General features: G+C 46.8%; 1 protein-coding gene across 14 annotated transcripts in view; it reads left to right on the plus strand.

Annotated features, from left to right (window-relative positions):
* The window catches only part of LOC102933462 (C-type lectin domain family 2 member A), a 52,344-nt gene that overhangs the window by 16,185 nt on the left and 14,371 nt on the right, over positions 1–21,788 (plus strand). For 3 of the 14 annotated variants that reach the window (XM_043528280.1, XM_043528282.1, XM_043528278.1), the window contains exon 3: positions 7,614–7,718. The exons of 5 other annotated variants lie outside the window; for them this stretch is intronic. The gene's annotated coding sequence lies outside the window, so the exon portion shown is untranslated. Of the gene's footprint in view, positions 1–7,613; positions 7,719–16,233; positions 16,323–21,788 lie in introns of those variants that run through there. 6 more of the 14 variants (XM_037915059.1, XM_037915065.1, XM_043528281.1 and 3 more) reach the window with 6 other exon arrangements.

The following is a 21,788-nucleotide window of genomic DNA, read 5'->3' on the forward strand; positions in this document are numbered from 1 at the left end:
GAAAGGTTCAAGGAAATCTTTAGCTGTTACCCCTCAAGAAAGAGATCTTGGAGTCATTGTGGACAGTTCTCTGAAAACATCCACTCAGTGTGCAGGGGCAGTCAAAAAAGCAAACAGAATGCTGGGAATAATTAAGAAAGGGATAGATAATAGGACAGAAAATACCATGTTGCCTCTATATAAATCCATGGTACACCCAGATCTTGAATACTGCGTGCAGATGTGGTCGCCCGTCTCAAAAAAGATATTTTGGATTTGGAAAAGGTTCAGAAAAGGGCAACAGAAATTATTAGGCGTACAGAACAGCTTCCCTATGAGGAGAGATTAATAAGACTGGGACTTTTCAGCTTGGAAAAGAGACGACTAAGGGGAGATGTGATTGAGGTCTATAAAATCATGACTGGTGTAGAGAAAGTAAATAAGGAAGTGTTGTTTACTACTTCTCATAACACAAGAACTTGGGGGTCACCAAATGAAATTAATAGGCAGCAGGTTTAAGACAAATAAAAGGAAGTATTTCTTCACACAATGCATAATCAACCTGTGGAACTCCTTGCCAGAAGATGTTGTGAAGGCTAAGACCATAACAGGGATCAAAAGAGAACTAGATAAATTCATGGAGGATAGGTCCATCAGTGGCTATTAGCCAGGATGGGCAGGAATGGTGTTCCTAGCCTCTGTTTGCCAGAAGCTGGGAATGAGCAACAGGGGATGGATCACTTGATGATTCCCTGTTCTGTTCATTCCCTCTGGGGCACCTGGCACTGGCCACTGTCAGAAGAGAGGATACTGGGCTAGATGGACCTTTGGTCTGACCCAGTAGGGCCATTCTTATGTTCTTTGTTCTTATGAAACCAGACGCAGAAAGGGTCTAAAACTGTGGAACTAGGTAAATAGCCTGTCCTAATGCATTTAACAAGTGTATAATAGAACCATAGGGAACAAATAAAGAGGCCGCTTAGAAGGTTTTCAGAGTTGTGAGTCTGGGAATGTGTATCTTTTTTAGAGGAACTGGGCATGCCCAAATTTTAGTGCAGGCGCTGCCTTCTACTCCCAGTGTGGCCTGACACAACATAAACTTGCCTTACCTCAGTTTTCCAGTCTGTAAAATGGGGATGGTGGTAATGACCTAGCCCACTGCTATGTTGTGACGACTTCTTCATTAGTGAGCCAGATTTGTGAGAGGTATGTGCTAAGTCTGATTATTGCTGAGTTTGTTTAACCCACCACCACATAAAGTAGCTCTGTCTGGGCCTGTCAGTATTGCCAACTTTCATGATAACATCATAAGTCTTATCATATTTAGTGTTTTTTCTTACAGCTACAGCTCCTGGTGTCAAGTGAAGACAGAATCTCAGCTTTCATTTTAAAAGAAAAAGTAAATATCTAGCCCTCTGTGACTGAATGTGACTGCTAACAGCTCAAAAACCAGACGGCAAAGAAAGAACCCACCATGTATTATTATTAAACTCACGATTTTTGGAGGCCTGTCTCAGCATTTTTGAATCCTTGGGGCTGGCAATGCTGAATAAAAGTGGTATGGTTAAAACTTGACAACTAACACGTCTCAAAATGCCAGTGCAGACAGGGCAAGTTGCATTGTCACATGTGCTAGCTGTGGGTAGCCTGTCGTTTACCTTGACCAGCTAACACATGTTGAAATACAATGCGACCTATCTACACTAGAGTTTTAAGCACGTTAGCTCTCACACTTTTGAAACACCCCTTTTATCCTAGTGTGTGGACAGGCGCTCTGAAATACTGGTTAAAAACCCCCAGTACAGCTGTGTGGCAGGTGGGCTGCATATTTCCTGAATTGACTGACTTCTTATGAAAAACCTACTGCTGAGTGTGAAATGAAGAGAGCGTCAGCCGTGGTAACCACAACAGTGGCATAAAAGATTGTTAAAGGAAATAAAGAAAGCCGTGAACTCCTTGCCCTTCCTGCTCTTTCAAGCAAAGACAAAAATAGGGAAGATCTTTGCAGAGTAAGATCACACTCAGTCATGGATGCCGTTTCAGATTTTGGTAAGGGGGGACAACTTTAACTGTTATTGCAGGGGCTACTTAGGCAACTGAAAACTCTAGGTTTTTTTGCAGACAATAACTTAGAAAATTACCTGTCCCTCTCCCTCTCTCTCATATCTCTAATACTCAGCACTAATGCTAACATGTTCTAATATCTTGTGTCATGTCACTTAAGGGACACTGGTTAGGTTTAAAATTTTAAAGTATATTCTTACTCTTGAATACAACAATTGTAGAAAAATCTAGATTGCTTTCTATCATTTAAGCCACTTACTTCTTGAAGTTCACCAAGCTTGGAATAGATCATTTACCTTTTGAAAACATCCTACTAGGGCAAAGCCCCCATGAGTTTATACCTGCACCTGCCTGGGGTGTTACCGTACTAAATAGAATAGACCAGAAATTGACTTTAAACAGGAATGAAACCGACACTTTCAGTTTACTTTCACAGTATTGCCAACCCCAAATGTTTAAAAATCATGAGTCAGGCTCACCAAAAATCGTGAGATTGGCTTAAAAATCATATTATGTAAAAGTAATAGATGTGGTGTTCTTTTTATTTGCCTTCTGCTTTTTGAGCCTTTAGGGTGCACTGGGGTCACATTGTGAAGCTTTCTGCACAGCTACAAGGGCCGGAAACTTACTTGTTCTTTAAGAATGAAGGCTGAAATCCTCACATCTCCACTTGACTCCAGGAGCCGGGGCTTTAAGGAAAAAAAAAATTATTGTGAGACTCGTGACAAAATCACGAGAGTTGAAAACACTGCTTTCACTTCTGTTTGAGACTAGTTACTTTCCTGAAGGCTCTTAAGAAAAACACTACGGTGATTGAGTTGCAGTTCTCACAGGAGAGTACTTAAAACCAAACACCAAGAAAATCCCACATTTTAAAGCTGAGGGAAAAAATGGAGTCTTCTGAGATATATCAGGGCCACTGCAGGGAGGAAAGGAAAATAAACAGGCACAGGAGCTCAAGAGGAAGAGCTGTCCAGAAAGGAAGTTGGAGGGTCAAATCTTCCAGTGCTTAAATCAGGTAAAATTTCTATTGCCATCAGCGCCTCCACTCATAGATATTAACATGTTCAATAATTATACACTTCATACTTAAATATCTTGAGCCACCTTATCCAGGGCTATACATTTTATATGCATTGGCTCAGGGACTATATTTTCTGGCATATTCTGAACAGTGCTGAGCATACAGATGGTGTCAGTGAATAAGAACGGCTGTACTGGGTCTGCTAGGCATCTAGTGGGGTTTACAAAGCACCTAGCCTTGTGGGCGCTTTTGAAAATCCCACTAGGCACCCCTGTACTTAGCTAGTTCCTGAAGCCCTTACTCAGTTTTCATCTAGTCTGCTCAGGTCAAACTCCCAACAGGGCCTTGTCTACAACTAGCTTCTCTCGATTAAGCTAAATTCAGCAACAGAATTAAATTAAATTAATATAAGGCAGTTGTAAACCGCTTTAAGAATGACCACCCAGGAGTTTGCATCAGTTTAACTACCTTTATTTAAAAACAATTTTGGTTAAACCAGCGTGTGTAGCCTATGTTTGATTCTGATTGTCTCTTGACTTCAGTGGAGTTTACTCCTTATATATGCCCAGGGTGAGCAAGAGGAGAATCAGGCCCAGGGGCTCCAGTGGGGTTGCTCCCGATTCACACTGAGAGCGAATGAGAAAAGAATTCAGTCCAGTGACTCTGATGAGAGGATAGCCCTGAGTGAGGACTTAATAAAAAAGAGTACTGGGGACTCGAGATTGAGCTCACAGTCTTCAGTGATCTCGCTGAGGTGGGACTCTCTGCAGAACTGGGGGGCTGGGAGGGAAAACTTCTGAGCCTGCTGAGGGATGGGGCAGGCACCAGAATTATTCTCTGATTCTTCATTTAAAAAAAAGGAAGAAAGACTGTGCTGTTTTACAGCATGGTCCAGCACTGCCAAAGCCTTTAGAATAAGCTTCAGTGTTTGGGACTAGAACTGTAAAATATAGTAGTGAGATGTTTTCTCACTGGGAGAAGGATGCATCAGGGGGTATGGGAAAAATCTCATCCCTCCCAATGGAGTCTCCTGATTCTGTGTCCTTTTCCTCCCTAGTATTATTCCAGATTGTAACTTCTGGTGCCCGTAGTGCATGGGGGTGACTCCTTTGGAGCTCTTTCTCACAGCTTGTCTGAACCATTTTTTATTCCCCACTGTAGCTGGTCTGCCTTTTTTTCTGAAGTCTGATTGCATCCCAAAGAGGAATCACTGAAATATTGGAGCGTGTACATCAGGCACCTCAATTCAGGGAGAGTACAAGTGGGTTCTGCCCTTACGTTAAAAAAAAACAAACAAAAAACACAACAGAACTGATCAATAAGACCTCAAAATAATGACTGTAAACACAGAAGTCCTGGTGGTATGTTATGTACTATTAATATTGAGTATTGTTGTACTTCCTTATAAGCATGTTTCCACCAGGACATGTAGAAGTCTGTATTAAATATCAGTTATATTTCATGCCCAGCCTGATAAATTTCCATTGTTGCATTTTGGTGATTTGTGATGGACTGACTGTGGGGCTCTTGTGTTGGACATGTAGAATATCCTGAATTCATATCTAGCCAACCTATGTCACTGGGCACGGAGCTGATTTCTACCCCCACTTTCCCTTCCTTCAAGACATGGAGAAGGAGCCATGCTACTGAAATAGTGCAGCTTTTGTAGACTAAACTGAAAGAATTTCCCTCTGTGCTAACTTTAACCCCATTCTTCACTATTTGGAAATTGGCCCAATAATTGAAATGAAAAAACTTAGCAGAGAATCTGACAAGTTACTCCCACAGGTGGGAGTGACCAAATCTATTAGGATGTAAAATCTTTACATGGGAGAGGGGAAAAGTGGTCACATAGATAATTTAGGGTTCCATTGAAATCGATGGGAGAGTTGTCATTGACCTCAGCAGCAGGCCCCCAATGGATTACACATTTAGGACCTGATCCAAACTCCACTGAAATCAGCAGCGATATTTCCGTTGGCTTCAATGGGCTTTGGATGAGACCAGATTTTAGCGCTTTGGCAACCCTAAAAGAAGAAGGGTTTCCAAAGTGCTAAAACCTGGGCAAGGTTTTCAAAAGTGACTGGTGTCCTTGGGTGAGAGAACTTAAAGAAGCCTGACTTTCAGAGGGTGGGTACTCAGCACTTTTTGAAAACAAAGCCCCTTTCAGGTGTCTCAAACTGGGACCCCAAAATCACTTGCCAAGATTTTTTTTTTTAAAGTGATCACCTCTCATAAACTAGATGCCTGTTCCTGGTCCCATTGGAAGGCCAGTTGACTGAAAGGGAAGCGGGATTGGGCCGTGTAGGTAATGAAGGAAGTATTTCAAGCACCACTGAGATGCAGCCAGCTTTGCAGCTATACGTGGTGGTGTTTAACAGTGCATTGCAATGGAGTGCTTTTTGTACTAGCAAAAGAGGCATAAAAAGGAAATGAATTGACCATAAGAATGCACCCAAAGGGAATAACAAATACTCAAATAAGACTTGTTTAGAACAAAGCCCATTTGGGGCTCTGAGTAAAGAGGAAGCCTCCTCTCTTGGTGATATTTTGGTAAGTTTGTGCATGAATAGAGCAACAGAAAAAAACATTCTGGTGCTAAAAGCTCACTCTGCCTCACCTCATGCAAAATAAAATCTCTAGGGAAACTGAGTCACTGGGGTTTAAAAGCAGGCGGCGTCGCACCTGGGCTAGAAAGCAGAAAACCCAAATAGGCTTTTTCTCTAGCTCTGCGCACTTTTCTGTCTGTAGCATTTGGTATTTATTTCCCCCCTTTTCATGATGGCACCCTCACAAAACACAGACTATGTCATCGTTCTTGACAAACTGGTTTGCTCAGAGTTATAGAGCTAGAGAAGGTAGAAGCGAACGTAAAGCTCTTTACTATCTCAAAAGAAGTTCTGTGTTTCATACTGTGGATCCTAAAGTGATGAGACTAGATCAGAAGATCTTTGGGTTAGAGCTAAGGGTTTAAGGGCTATAGTCCTAAGGGGGTTTTATTTTTTAACGTCTGTGGCTAATATTGAGATCCTGGATCTCTAGATCGAGGCCCTGGGGAATTCCCAGTCTCTCCCCAATGCCTCTGAGGCAGGGTGTAGTTGTTAAGTGTGATCCCTTTAGCACAAATACAAGAGCGGATGGTGGGGGGCACACATTAATTTATAACCCTGAGCAAGTGTATTAGCCCAGCATCAGCAGCTGACAAACTAGTTCTTCTGCATTGCGAAACAGGAAGCCCGGCCTCAGGCAGTGAGCAGGTGTGCCACCCCTCCCCAGCCCCCCAAGCCTCTCTCCACTAGTTAGCATCTGCAGAAGCTGTGAACTTATTCCCAAAACCAGGGACACGGGGTGTAATTACAGGGGCATCCCAACACTGTGAACTTTCACCGTAGGTTTCATAGGCTGGTGTGGGATTCACGCTGAACAAAGCAAAATTGTATCTCAGCCCTGCAGGCTACAGTGTTTCTTACGAATCCAACTGTACCCCGGTGGTGATCAAGAAACCGGTATCGAGGGTGGGGCAGTGAGGGAAGGGCAGCTCTCACTGCTCCCTGGAGGCTGAGAGCCAGATTCTCATCCTGGTTACCAAGGTAACTCTGAGGTAACTTCAGTGCCCCAGAACTGGTGTAAATGAGAGCGGGATCTGGCCCTATGGGTCTAACTCTGCTACTCTGGGCCTTTGGCACTCAGGAGATTCACCCCTTCTTCATCAGCACTGAGCTTACTTCAGGCACCCGAATTATCCTCCACTCCTGAACCTCAGTGGGATTCTTTCCTGTCACCTGCAAAGACCTAAAAAATAGCCCAGTCGTTCATCCTAACCCCAGCTGTCTCTGCCTTCACCAGCTCCCTGAAAACACCCCCATGCGGCAAGCTGGAAGCAGGGTTGATATAACCCTATCCACCTGACCTTTTTCTGTCCCAAACAAGCCTCCTCTACAAATACTGAGAAGCCACGTGATTCAGATTCCTTAGCTTTCTGGAGTGCTATTTATGCACCAGTTTCCTTAGTTTTCTTTGGTGCTATTTTTCCCATCTTGTGACTAGTTGAACCTCAGTCACGGAGCCTCACCAGAGCACAGTCCTACAGCGCTCAGAGCGACAGCTCACCCTGGATGTTGTGACATCACACACGGTTCCCTGCCAATTGTGTGGGGCAGCAGATGCTGCTGACTTCAAAGTCCTGGGGATGAGCCCCTCAGCGTTCCTGAACAGGATTTTGGAACAACCAAAGAGGAGCTGGTCTGGGACAATGCACTGGGCCCAGTGCACTGTGGGACAGGACCTCGGGAATAGCCAGTGCTGAGCGGATAACCGTGCAGTGCAGACAGGTTTAGTGACACTGCTAGCTAGGTACCTCCTAGCTCTATATCTCCGTACCGAGGGCAGGGCTTCTCTGACTAGGGGTCCTATAAAGGCAGCAGCACAAAAGCCAGCAAACAGAGCTGCAAACAGGGGAGTTTGAGGGGAGTTTGTATTGTGGTGCTTGTTTGGGGTTTGTTTTTGCTGTGGGTGGTGGTGTTTTGATGTGGTTTGTGTTTCCCAGATTAACAGGATGTAGGTGGGAAGGCGATGACAGATACAGAGGCAGCAGTGGGAGTGACCCATGTCGTGGAAGACGCAATGAGGATGACTGGATGTGGAAGCTGTGGTACGTACATGATCCTGGAGGGGGTACCTGGTAAGAGTTTTGTCTGCATGAAATGCCATCTGATAGAGCTGATGGAGGAAAAGATCCGCGGTTTGGAGATGAAGGAGGAAAGTCTGGTTGAGTTTAGGAAGGGGTTTGAGCAGATTATGGAGCAAAGACATGAGGCATCTGAAGGGAAAAACTCAGACTTGCAGATGGAAGCAGGACTGGGGAATTCTGAGGGGAGACTGGGTAAGGAAAGTGGTCAGTGGAAGCATGTGACTAAAAGAACCAGGCAGAGGAAAAGACGGGCTAGTGAAGGAGAAATAGAGCTCAAGAACAGGTTTGCAGAGTTGGAAAATGAAGAAGGGGCTCAGCAGGTAGTCACTGAAGGTGGAAGGGCAAGGAAGAAGAGAAGAGTGGCTAGTCCTATAGGAAAAGGGCTACTAGGATGATCCAAGGAATGGAAAACTTGTCTTATGAAAGGAGACTCAAGGAGCTTGGCTTGTTTAGCCTAACTAAAAGAAGGTTGAGGGGAGATATGATTGCTCTCTATAAATATATCAGAGGGATAAATACCGGAGAGGGAGAGGAATTATTTAAGCTCAGTACCACTGTGGACACAAGAACAAATGGATATAAACTGGCCAACAGGAAATTTAGACTAGAAATTAGATGAAGGTTTCTAACCATCAGAGGAGTGAAGTTTTGGAATAGCCTTCCGAGGGAAGCAGTGGGGGCAAAAGATCTATCTGGCTTTAAGATTAAACTCGATAAATTTACGGAGGAGATGGTATGATGGGATAGCATGGTTTTGGTAATTAAATATTCATGGTAAATAGGTCCAATGGCCTGTGATGAGATATTAGATGGAGTGGGATCTGAGTTACCCAGGAAAAAATTTTCTGTAGAATCTGGCTGATGAATCTTGCCCATATGCTCAGGGTTTAGCTGATCGCCATATTTGGGGTCGGGAAGGAATTTCCCTCCAGGGCAGATTGGAAGAGGCCCTGGAGGTTTTTCGCCTTCCTCTGTAGCATGGGGCACGGGTCACTTGCTGGAGGATTCTCTGCTCTTTGAAGTCTTTAAACTACGATTTGAGGACTTCAGTAGCACAGATATAGGTGTGAGGTTTTTTGCAGGTGTGGTGGGTGAAATTCTGTGGCCTGCGTTGTGCAGGAGGTCAGACTAGATGATCATAATGGTCCCTTCTGACCTAAATATCTATGAAAAAAAAAGGGGGGGGGGAGTCAATGGAGACTACACCAAATATGATCCTCAAGAGGATACAGGATGGGTTGAAGAGGATTACAAGGGAGAATAGGAATGGGAAGAACTTGCAGCCAGAGGGAACAGGGGATAGACTGGAGAATAGCACCATCACCAGGAAAAGGCAGGTCTATGTGATCGGGGACTCTTTACTGAGAAGAATAGACAGACCTGTAATCAGAGCTGATCCAGAGAATAGAAGGGTGTGCTGTCTTCCAGGTGCTAAGATACGGGATGTAGACCTGAGGTTGAAAAGGATCCTAAAGGGAGCAGGAAAGAATCCCCTAATTATCCTTCATGTGGGAACAAATGATACGGCTAGATTCTTACTGGAAAGTATTAAGGGAGACTATGCTAGGCTGGGGAAGATGCTTAAGGAAATGGAGGCTCAGGTAATCTTTAGTGGGATTCTGCCTGTTCCTAGAGAAGGGCAACAAAGGTGTGACAAGATTATGACTATCAACAGATGGCTTAGGCAGTGGTGCTATAAGGAGGGCTTTGGGATGTATGGCCACTGGGAGGCATTCATGGACGGAGGACACTTCTCTCGGGATGGACGTCATCTGAGTAGGGAAGGAAATAGATTTCTAGGATGGAGGCTGGCACAACTGATTAAGAGAGCTTTAAACTAGGAATTTGGGGGAGATGGTTGGGAGATGTCCAGGTAATCTCCATGCCGGATTTTAGCATTGAGAGGGAAGAAAACGAAGTAAGAAAGGATACAGCCGTGGGTAGGAGAATGTATATAAGGAGGAAGGGCAGTGTGGATACCAGTCTAATAGGTTATACTGGCTGTAGAATGACCGTGCCTAATAGGTACAGAATGTGAGCGAGGCCAAACAGCAAAAATTAAGATGTTTGTACATCAATGCGAGGAGCCTAGGTAACAAAATGGAGGAACTAGAGCTACTGGTGCAGGAAGTGAAACCAGATATTCTAGGGATAACAGAAACATGGTGGAATAGTAGTCATGACTGAACTACAGATATTGAAGGGTGTGTGCTGTTTAGGAAAGACGGAAATAAAAGTAAAGGTGGTGGAGTAGCATTGTATATCAATGAGGAGGTAGAATGTAAAGAATTAAGAAGCGATGGAATGGATAAGACAGAGTCCATCTGGGCAAAAATTACATTGTGGAAGAAAACTATTAGAGCCTCCCCTGGGATAGTGTTTGAGGTGTGCTATAGACCGCCGGGATCTAATTTGGATATGGATAGAGCCCTCTTTAATGTTTTTAATAAAGTAAATACTAATGGAAACTGCGTGATCATTAGAGACGTTAACTTCCCAGATATAGACGGGAGGACGTGTGCTAGTAATAATAATAGGGCTCAGATTTTCCTAGATGCGATAGCTGATGGATTCCTTCATCAAGTAGTTGCTGAACCGACTAGAGGGGATGCCATTTTAGATTTGGTTTTGGTGAGTAGTGAGGACCTCATAGAAGAAAGGGTTGTAGGGGATAATCTTGGCTCAAGCGATCATGAGCTCATTCAGTTCAAACTGAACGGAAGGATTAACAAAAATAAATCTGCGACTAGGGTTTTTGATTTCAAAAGGGCTGACTTTCAAAAATTAAGGAAATTAGTTAGGGAAGTGGATTGGACTGAAGAACGTATGGATCGAAAGGCAGAGGAGGCCTGGGATTACTTTAAATCAAAGCTGCAGAAGCTATCGGAAGCCTGCATCCCAAGAAAGGGGAAAAAATTCATCTGCAGGAGTGGTAGACGAAGCTGGATGAGCAAGCATCTCAGAGAGCTGATTAAGAAAAAGCAGAAAGCATACAGGGAGTGGAAGATGGGAGGGATCAGCAAGGAAAGCTACCTTATTGAGGGCAGAACATGTAGGGGTAAAGTGAGACAGGCTAAAAGTCAAGTAGAGTTGGACCTTGCAAAGGGAATTAAAACCAATAGGAAAAGGTTCTATAGCCATATAAATAAGAAGAAAACAAAGAAAGAAGAAGTGGGACCGCTAAACACTGAGGATGGAGTGGAGGTCAAGGATAATCTAGGCATCGCCCAATATCTAAACAAATACTTTGCCTCCGTCTTTAATAAGACTAAAGAGGATCTTAGGGATAATGGTAGCATGACAAATGGGAATGAGGATAGGGAGGTAGACATTACCATATTTGAGGTAGAAGCGAAACTCAAACAGCTTAATGGGACTAAATCGGGGGGCCCAGATAATCTTCATCCAAGAATATTAAAGGAATTGGCACCTGAAATTGCAAGCCCATTAGCAAGAATTTTTAATGAATCTGTAAACTCAGCGGTTTGTCCCGTATGATTGAAGAATTGCTAACATAGTTCCTATTTTTAAGAAAGGGAAAAAATGATCCAGGTAACTACAGGCCTGTTAGTTTGACATCTGTAGTATGCAAGGTCTTGGAAAAAATTTTGAAGGAGAAAGTAGTTAAGGACATTGAAGTCAATGGTAAATGGGACAAAATACAACATGGTTTTACGAAAGGTAGATCGTGCCAAACCAACCTGATCTCCTTCTTTGAGAAGGTAACAGATTTTTTTAGACAAAGGAAACACAGTGGATCTAATTTACTTAGATTTCAGTAAGGCATTTGATACCGTGCCACATGGGATCAGGGCTGCAGCATGTGAGACACTAAACACACATGAAAAGCCAACTCGAAATAGACCCGACAGAAAGTGTCAGGAAGGGAAACTGAGGCACAGTCCAGTGATGTGCCTAAGGTCCCCCAGCAGGTCAGTGGCAGAGCTGGGAATAGCACTCAGGTCTCCTGATGCCCAGCCCAGTGCTCTATCCACTGGACAGCACTGCCTCTGATCTGGTTGCACTTCACACTCACTTTGCACTGGTGTAAATGACTATACAAAGGACAGGCCAAAGGTGAACTTGGCCCAGAGATGCTAGCAATAGGGCAGTTTCTTATCTCAGCAAAGGGTCCCTCTGCCCCCAAAGCCAAAGGGGAGGGGAATCTGATTTAACTGCCAGCATAGATGGGATAAACCCCCTTTCAGCTCAGTTATAAAGAGTGTTTCATGGGTCCATTTTCTGGTGGCTGATTGAGTCAGGCTCAGGGGCCCTGCAAGGAGGGACCCCAAATGCCTTTTTAAACGTGACCTGGAAAGCTTGTGTGCTTTTTGTTTTGTTATATCTCTTTGGGTGTGTTTTTTTTGCCTTGGGTACCAGGAATGATCATCCTTGATTTTGCTGGGGGGATTGTTAGGGGTCGTTGAGGATGTACTCTGAGCTCTCTTGTATACATATTGTTACTTGACAAACACCCCAAAACATTTATTTAAATTAAAAGTTTATTGATTAAAGAGAAGAAAGAACAAGAAATTAAAACAGGCATTTATACTGAAATTGGGTGAGAGATTATGCAAAACAAGCAGTCAAAACTTTTAAAACTTTTTTCTGGAGGCAAAATATTAGTCTCTAATTTCAGAATAGCCTTTCTTTGAAAAGGAAAAGGTTAATTTTACTTTCATCTCTGGTGTATGGAGGGTATTTACGGATCCTCTTTGTAACGCAATTTGGAGAAGAGGAGATAGAAAAGATGGGTGAAATACGGCTTTTGTTCATGTTTTTGGCACGCTGGATCACTGGTTAGTTAGGAGTAGGTGGCTTTTGGCTGACAAGTCAACCACAACACCTGCCCTTTGGATTGTGGCGATTTGGTCAGGAATGCTATTTGCTTGGGGTTTTTTTGTTTGTTTTCTTAGACCAGGAAGGCGTGGATGAACCCAGCATGGTTGACTTCAGGATTCAGTGAAAAGTCTAGAAAGTGCGAGAGAGGGTAGAAGGAAAGAAAAGAAGGGGGGCATAAGATAACACAACATGGGAAGGGAAAACGATGCAGGATCTTACATACCTCTGCAGTGTGGGAAGTTGAATACCCCCACTGGTGGGCTGAGGGCTGCGTTGCATGATAATGTGATGACTTTCAGCACTCACAGATGAAAACAAAATTCCTTGAATAAGATTATGGCCAGCCAGCCAGCCTTCCTCTCAGGAAGGAAGTCCTTAGGTGAGTCAAGATGAATGGCGATGCTGCTGGCAGTTCAGGGGATGAGCTGTGTTGCAAGGCAGGATGGGCAGATGAGAGGGAGAATAGAAGTGAACTATCTGAACTGATCATGTCCCGTCCCCCTCCCGCCCCGCCAAGGAAACCCAAGGAGCAGGAAAGTGGGCATCGTAGTTCATCCCTGTCCTTATTTTGTCTGCAATTAGGCTTAATATCGGTCACACTAATTGTGGTCTATTCGCTTCTGGTTCCACATCGGTTTTACCCAGCATAATTTTAACAGCCCTTGGATTTTATTAACGTGGCCTTTTCAGTTTAGACTAATCCAGCTTTTTTTTCTGGTTCTCCTATTTTTCATGGTTATTGGAACCTCTCAGGAACGTTCACATCTTTTTTCACAGTGAAGCTCACAATAGGGGTACACTGGGTAGGCCCAGTTGTCACAACAGCTCTCACACCTTAACTGAAGTGTTGAATCTCCTACAACTACTGCCTTTTCCCAAATGTTCATTCGGCTTTGAAGTAAATAAAAAATTTTTCTTTTACATTTCTGTTCAGTTTCTTATTAACAGCCCCACCATAATCCCTCCCCCCCCCCAGTTTTAAGCAGTCTGTTACGCCCCTCTTATCGCCCAACTTCCACTCTCTTGGGCACTGAACTTGCAAATTATTACATGTGAGTAGAGCCCTGTTGATTCCCCACTATGGCCGGTTCTACCCACCAGGGATATTAATTGGCAGCTACTCCATGGAGCTGTGAGCACGAGCATGGACCGGGCGTGGTTCATGAACTCCCCTGAGACCTGTCCCTTCTGCAGCGAGAGGGAGACCCTGGTGCACATCTATGTAGCGTGCGTCAGGTTGCAGCCCCTCTTCCGGCTCCTCCAGAACCTCTTGCTAAGGATCTGGCTGCACTTCTCTGCGTATCTCCTGATCTGTGCAGACCCCATCTGTAGCCCCACAAAGCTGTGAGTCCTCCTCCTCAACCAAGGTGGCCATCCATCACTCTAGGAGGAGGAGGAAGCTGGACAGGGTTTGCTTTGTGATTGTGGGGCCTGTTTCTGGTCCGTTGCACAGCCATGACTCCGGGCAGAGTTCCTCTGGGCAGTGCCCGCTGACTCCTTAGACATCTTTGAGGAGCGGTGGGGGCTGTCGGGGGTTCTCTGCTTGGTGTCCCCCTCCGGATCTCTGCTTTTCAACCTTTGATAGCGCTCCCATCCCTGTTTTTTCCTTTGTTGTCCCCAGCATTCAGTTGTGGCCAGGGTCCAGCTGGCTCCTCCCCCTCGGGTGAGGGGGCAGGCCTACGCCCACCCTCCTGTCACAGTAGCTGCATATAGTATTATGGGTGGTTCTGCTTAAGCCAGGGGTGGGCAAACTACGGCCCAGGGGCCACATCTGGCCCTTCAGACGTTTTAATCTGGCCCTCGAGCTCCCGCCAAGGAGCAGGGTTGCGGGCTTGCCACACTCCGCGTGTGCTGTGGCTCCCTGAGGCAGCAGCATGTCCTCCCTCCAGCTCCTATGCATAGGGGCAGCCAGGGGGCTCCGCATGCTGCCCCCGTCCCAAGCGCCGCCCCCACCAATGGGTTCCCGGCCAATGGGAGCTGCAGGGATGGCGCCTGCGGATACGGCTGTGCGAAGAGCCGTCTGGCTGCGCCTCCGCATAGGAGCTGGAGAGGGGACATGCCACTGCTTCTGGGAGCTGCTTGAGGTAAGCGCCGCCCAGATCCTGCACCCCTGACCCCCTCCCGTGCCCCAACCCCTTGCCCCAGCCCTGATCCCCCTCCTGCCCTCCAAACCCCTCGATCCCAGCCTAGAGCACTGTCTCTCAGCCCCACCCCCGAGCCTGCACCCCCAGCCGGAGCCCTCACACCCTCCTGCACCCCAACCCCCAATTTCGTGAGCATTCATGCCCTGCCATACAATTTCCATACCCAGATGTGGCCCTTGAGCCAAAAAGTTTGCCCACCCCTGGCTTAAGCACTGATGGCCCACAGAGTCCTAGGATAGTTTGAATTTCTATACTTCTCTATACTTCTGCAGCACCTGCAAGCCTTCTCCCTGGTCTTCCGGGGATAAGTAAGGAGAGGCAAACTTATCATTGCATTTTGGAGGGGACTGCTTCCCTCAGAAGTACTGGTGTGGGGCAAACTAAGACAGGTGCCTCGACAGAACTCGGTGGTGGTGTCCAGGGAGAAGGGCAGAAGGTAGAGCTGGAGTCGTAGGGGATGGTACACATCAGTGTTAAGATGCATCAGCAAAGCTATAGGGAGGTTTCAGGAACTCAATAGGAGGGTGCTGGGGGAGGGGGAGGGGCTGTGGTTCGGGATTGAGGGGCATTGGTAGAGCCTAGAGAGTGGGGAGGGGAAACCAGAACAGGGAATGCTCTACGTCAGGATTGCATTGTGCATTTGAAGATGATGTCACAGCTGGATTGGTCTGGTTGGGTTTGGTTTGGTTTCTAGTCTGCACTAGATCTTGTGAGCACAGGGGCGTGTGGAGCATTAGGGGGGTGATCGGTGTCTGAGCTGGGGCAAAAGGCTGAAAGAGAAATGGAGTGCCCGATGTGCAGCAGGGGAGAGAACAGATAATTAGAGTCAGAATTTCCTGGGGGGAGTGGGGAGTACACAGGGAGCGGTGGCCTGGGGACGCTTCCTCCTTCCCACCCTCCTTCTCCTGTGTGCGCTCGCACATCTCCCTGTGCCACTCTCTCTCCATGTCTGTCCAGCCAACCCAGCTCTCACGTGCCCATCCCTGGGGGCATCTGCGGCCTTCCGGGAACACATGCTGGCTCTGGCTCTGTGCCCGGAGCAGCATCGGGGCCCCAGGGCTCAGCAGTTCCAGGTACCACTTTGAGTCCTGTCCTGCAGGGCTGCTGAGCCAGGGAGGCTCGAACAGGAACATGGGTGCAGGCGGCGGGGACAAGGCGTGCTGGGCAAGGCCCTGCTGCTCCTGGCCCAGCGTCCTGTGGCCGTGCTGGAGGGAGGGGAGGGGCCTGGGCTAAGTCGTCTTCTGCTTCAGCTGCTGCTTTGTTTGTTTTTTATTCCTCCTCCTGTCCCCGCAAAGTTGGAAAAGTCTTTCCAAGGGGGGGAGAGAGAAATAAAACAACTGTCCCCGCTGTGTGGCCCATCTAGGAGCCAGCCCAGAGCTGGGATGGAGTGAAACAGCCTCATTTCCCTCCCCCTGCCCTCCACTAGCCCCATTTACAATCCTTTAGCTGCAGATCCCTCAGCCCTGCCCGTTTGGGACGTCAGATTCAGGGGGCGGGCCCGGAAGTGGCTATTTAATTAGCTGCCGGCTGCCGGCCTGGGCTCAGATTGGGTTGCAGGCGCCGGGCTGGTGTGACCGGGGTGAGTAGCGGATCCCGTCTTTTCCATGGGGCGGTCGCCGCTGAGCCCCGTGTCCTCTTGCGGGGGGCCAGGGCGCCTCGCCCCTGCGGCGGAGGGGCTGCGGGTTGAGCCCGGATCGCCCCCTGACCGGGAGGGGGGCGAGGGCGGCGGGGCGGGGCTATTGTGCGCTTTGGGTGTGATGCGGGGGGCGCCCCTGGAGTGCAGCGGGACCAGGGCCGCCTCTTATGCTGCCTTGTACAGCGCCCTGCACCGGGGCGGCTGCGCGGGGACAGGTGATCCGGTCCCCTCCGGTGGGACTCGCCTCTCCTGTCTGCCCCCGCCCCGCACACCCCCCAGGCGCGGTCCCGGCTGAGCGCAGAGCCGCGGGGCTGAACCCTGCGGGCCCTTGGGGGGTCCCGCCCAGGTGGTGTCCCGAGGCTGCCCGGGGCAGCAGCGGCTCCGCACGCCTCTTCCACGGGATTTCCCTAGGGCTGAACGGCGCAATTCAGCGATTCTCTGGACAGCCTCCAAGCGGCTCCTGGCAGCACGTGATATTAAAACACGGTGATTTAATGTAGCCCATCAGCAGGCTTTGACTCTGGTGGGAACTCATGAAGTTACCTTGCACGGAGCCGTGAACCAAGGTTCCCAGGGGAGCAGCCTTTGCCCGGGTGCTTCTGGATGTGTGGAGTGAGCAGGGATCTTGCTCCGGGGGAAGCTCGTTGAACGAGTGTTTGCGGGGGGGAAAGGGGGTTAAGTCCGTCTGCAAGAGGGGGACTCCCATATTGAACGACTTAGGAAAGCTGGCGCTAGCCTCACTTCCTCTCCACAGTAGACGTGTTGCATCATATGTCGGGGGTAGCTGTGTTAGTCTGTTTCAGCAAAAACAGCTAGGAGTCTTGTCCCACCTTAAAGACTAACAAATTGCTTAGAGCAGCGGCCTCCAATAGAAATTTGATGCTAGCCACGCTTGTGGTTTTGAATTTTTCTTATTAGCCACATTATATAAAAAAGCCACATGCATAAGCCACAATTCAATAGCCTATGAGCCACGTGTGGCTAGCAGCGAATGTATTGGACACCGCTGGCTTAGAGCATAAGCTTTTGTGGGCTCCAGCCCACTTCTTCGGATGCAGAGGGGCAAGCTGCAGTTTGGCAGATGAATAAACGTATACCTGCAAAGATGGGGGTGACGCAATACTATGTGGAGGACCAGTGCTAAGGAGGTGAATTCAGTCGGGGGGGATGTGGCCCATTCCTACGAGTTGATGAGAAGCTGTGAATGCCAAAATAGAGAGAGAACCTTTTGTCGTGAGCCAGTCTTTTCTCAGGCCGAGTGTGATACAGTCCAACTGGCAAATGAATTCCAGCTCAGCAGTTTCGCACAGAAGTCTGTTTTTGAGGGTTTTTTTGAAGTATGGCAACTTTCAAGTCTATGACTTTGTGTCCAGGGAGATTAAAATGCTCTCCCACTGGTTTTTGCTGTGTGAGGGTGAATTAAAGCAGCCCCACAGCGGGAGGACACCACATGCCTGCTGCAGGGCCGCTAACCAGCACCCCCACCCCCATCCCGGCAGGATCACACAGGCTGGGACTGGGAGAGAGCCCTATGGAGCCCCCACAGCTGCTGCTCCTCCGCATTAGCGCCAATCCTGCTTGTCCCCAGGGCGCGTGGCAAGGTGAGCAGCCAGCCAGCACCCCACCCCCCACGAGGCAGAGAAAGGGCCGCGCATCACACTCACCCTCACAGGAGGAGACGATGCAGGTGTTGCTGTGGGAGGGGAGCGGCTCTGTGCAGGACACCCAGGTGTAGTTTCCTGCGTGCGCTCTCTCTCTCTGTACACCTCACCTCCTGTCCAGCCCGTGTGGCAGCCCTGATATTAACTTACTTGCTGGGAGAGTAATCTTAAATATTTCCCCTGACACACTGTTTAAATATGACTAGTAAGTGAAACAATGGATTCACATGACTGTGGCTCTTTTGGGTAAGGTTGATGACTAATTTGGTTCCTGACCTGCTGGGGTCTGAGTATCACTGGTCTAGTCCCTGTCTGATTCTGACCGAGATACCGGGCTCCCTCTCACCAGCACTTGAATGGAAACCTTTTTCCCCCCTCATGAAAAATGTTAATAAATGGGCCGGGGGGGGGTGTTGCCCAATTGCTTCAATTTGTTGGGGCGGGTTTCATCCAAAAACTTGTTGCTTAAACCCAAGGCATTATTGGCTTTTGATTTTCAGAAATGGAAGCATTTGGGTTTTGCTATTATGATAAACCCCCAAAACTGTTTGTGAAATTCAGTGCACGGTGAAAACATTTTTTTTAGTCGGAAAAGCCCATTTTCCATTTTAAAAATAATGACAAACTTTCAGCCAGCTCTGCTTGAACACCGCCAACAGCAGGATCTAAAAATCCTAAAAACAGACCTGGGAACATGCATTTTCATACTCTACAGCTTGTTAAGCACCAGTGATATTAACCTGTGGTTCTCAGTAATCTCAGTCAGTGTAGTGCAGACTGTTATTTATTCTTCATTTTTATTGGGGTAGAGGCCCCAGTCGTGCATTCAGTGTGTCACAGGGTGTCAGGTCCCAGGGAATGAAGTAGGTTCAGAGCAGGTGCTCCCATCTGGGGTTATACAGCACCAGGGAGGCTCTGAGGGAGACAGACCTGTGGAGGGAGGGTTGCTTTGGAGCATTGGTTCCTGGGGGAAGGCTGAAGGCACAGGAGCAGCAAGCAGGGTTGGAGAGGACAGAAGCAGGAGAGGGAGTTGCCTGCTGCTTCGAAGCCAGAGCAGAGAGCTAAAAACACGGGAGCAATAGAGGGACTTGCTGATGTCTTCACATTGGAGCTGGACCCAGGAGAATTGGGAGAGGGCTGGGGGAGTGAGGGACGCTCCCCTAGTAAAAAGAAAAGGCGTACTTGTGGCACCTTAGAGACTAATTTATTTGAGCATAAGCTTTCGTGAGCTACAGCTCACTTCATAGATGATCTCCCAGCAGAGAAATCTGGGGGGGTTTCCCTCCAGCTGGAAGGACTGGGGTGGTTGTCTGGATAGAAGAGGACTGACGGAGTCCAGGTGTGGCAGACGTGTAATATGTAGGGCATCAAGGGATGAGGTGTCCTGGGATTTTAATGACTGCATGCACTGCAGTGATCAATGGATTGAGTGCTGGGATGTAGGTTTTCCCAGGGAAGGGGTACTGTTGGGGCAAGAGGTCCTGTCCAAGAGTCCTTAGGTTATCTGAAAGGAGGAAATGACGTAGGCCTGGTGATTGTGCCATGGCTTGCCACCAGAGTACACTCTGATTGGCAGCCCTTTGTACAGCATCTAGCACCCTGGGGCTTGTCAATCACGTAACTGAAATGTTGCCCTGGTACACAGCAGGGAAAGAAACCCGAATGATAAATCAACTAGTGTAGCTGGGAAACTGGTCTCAACTTCCTCCTCTGCAGGGAAGTGGGACACGCGGGGAAGAACCTCATGTATGGATTCTTTGTCAAAAACTACATTAAAATGGCATTCCAGTTGAGAGCACACATCAGTAATTGAGGATAAACAACATTGTTCGGATGTTGTCATTATCTCAAAAGGAATGTATAAATCTAAGGAATTTACCATTATGGTTACACTTGAAAGCAATCTAAATGTGTTAAGGTTTGGGTGTCCAAATTCTGCCTTGTCAGAGTCTTTGAACTTCCTGTGTTATTAGATCACTGCCATCTTGCGTACAGGCTACCGTTGAATATGCATGTATTTTTAGGATTAATGCTCATTACCCCCCTCACTATTTTAATAATAGAAAGATTCTCCTTCCTCAGAGAACTTAACTCTGCTCTTTAGGGCTATAATGAGGATAGAAGAAGTGAAAACATTTAATATCTCTAAAATGGAATGGATAGAAATCAGTTTTTAAAAACAAAATCAAATGTTGTTTAAAGTAAATACCAGTTTTCTTTTAAAAAATATAGCTATTTAAATTTGAAATTGACAACCTGAGTTAGAATTAGAACCTAAATATACTATAATTTCTTAATTAAAAAGAATTAAGCAGAACTTGTCTTCTGCAAAGCCTTAAATAAAGGCAAACCACTGAACTGGTGGAAGGCACTGGCTAAGCACCTGGAACCAGAGGTTGCTGAAATGATAAACCAGCTTTTGACAGCAGTAGCCTCTGGTTCAGAGAGACTATTTTCTTCATTTCAGTTTATTTAAATAGTTCGTTGCCTAGTTCATTCCTAGTTGGAAAAACAGGCTTTTCTATATTTCTTTCTTCCAATCCATGAATAATAACTAGATGTAACAGGATGAGATCTCCTAGTTCTAAAAAACTTGAAGGAAACAGTGACCAGAAACAATCAGCTTAATTCATTAACTCTAGATACAGGCAACTGGTTTAAATGAGGGTGCCGCTACGGGGGGGAGGGGCCAGTGGGGGCTGCCGCCGTGGGGGCAATGGCCCCTGTTGGAGGGGCCCCCCCACGTGTCGCCCCTGACTATAGAGAGTACTTTGTTTAATAAATCAGTTTTAAATGCAAAACATTTTGATAACATGTTTCTTACCTATCCAGCACATTTAAGGTAGTTGTATTTAACTAATAAATTAAAAATGTTAGTGAATTTATAATTGAATTTGATTTTCCATCTAAACAGAGCTTGCAACAAATCATTATTGTTGTCTAGTAAGTAAGAAAAACATCACTCATCACTTTCTAACATAGATATCTACACACATTTATCTAAGCAATTATATAGCAACTTGATGGCAACTCCCACCTTCTGTGTGTGTGTGTAGTATATATATCTTCTTACTATATGTTCCATTCTATGTATCCGATGAAGTGGGCTGTAGCCCACAAAAGCTTATGCTGCAATGAATTTGTTAGTCTCTAAGTCCACAAGTACTCCTGTTCTTTTTGCGGATACAGACTAACAGGGCTGCTACTCTGAAACTTTAACAATGTTACTACAGTAAGGCAGGCAGCTAGTGCCTCAGAGAATGAATCCATTAACTCAGGCAGGGCTGCTCTTTGTGCCTCTAGCCTGCCTCTTGCGTAAAGAAGATGCTTCGCTCCCTCCAACAGTACTCACTCAGGCACACACGTACACCCGGTTCCCCGCCCCTGTTTCTGGGGCTGATCCTCCAGACATGCTGGGCTCCCAGGGAAGAGGCTGATTTTTAAAATTAATTTATTTATTTGCATTTTTCTGCGTGGGGGGCACAGAAAAATGCAGGCCAAATGAATTGTGTGACCCCACAGGGACACAGAATCCCCCCCCAGGAGTAACAGTGGCATGGTGTCACTGAAAACATCGCTTGATTTGCAGTGGCAGTCAAAAAAAAAAAAAGCCAACAGACTGTTAGGAGCCATTAGGAAAGGGATGGAGAACAAGACAGAAAATATCCTATTGCCTTTATATAAATTTGTGGTATGCCCAGATCTTGAATACTGTGCAGGTCTGGTCGCCCCAGCTCAAAAAAGCTAT

Source organism: Chelonia mydas, chromosome 14 (genome assembly GCF_015237465.2).
Source record: "Chelonia mydas isolate rCheMyd1 chromosome 14, rCheMyd1.pri.v2, whole genome shotgun sequence".
In the NCBI taxonomy this organism is placed as follows: domain Eukaryota; kingdom Metazoa; phylum Chordata; order Testudines; family Cheloniidae; genus Chelonia; species Chelonia mydas.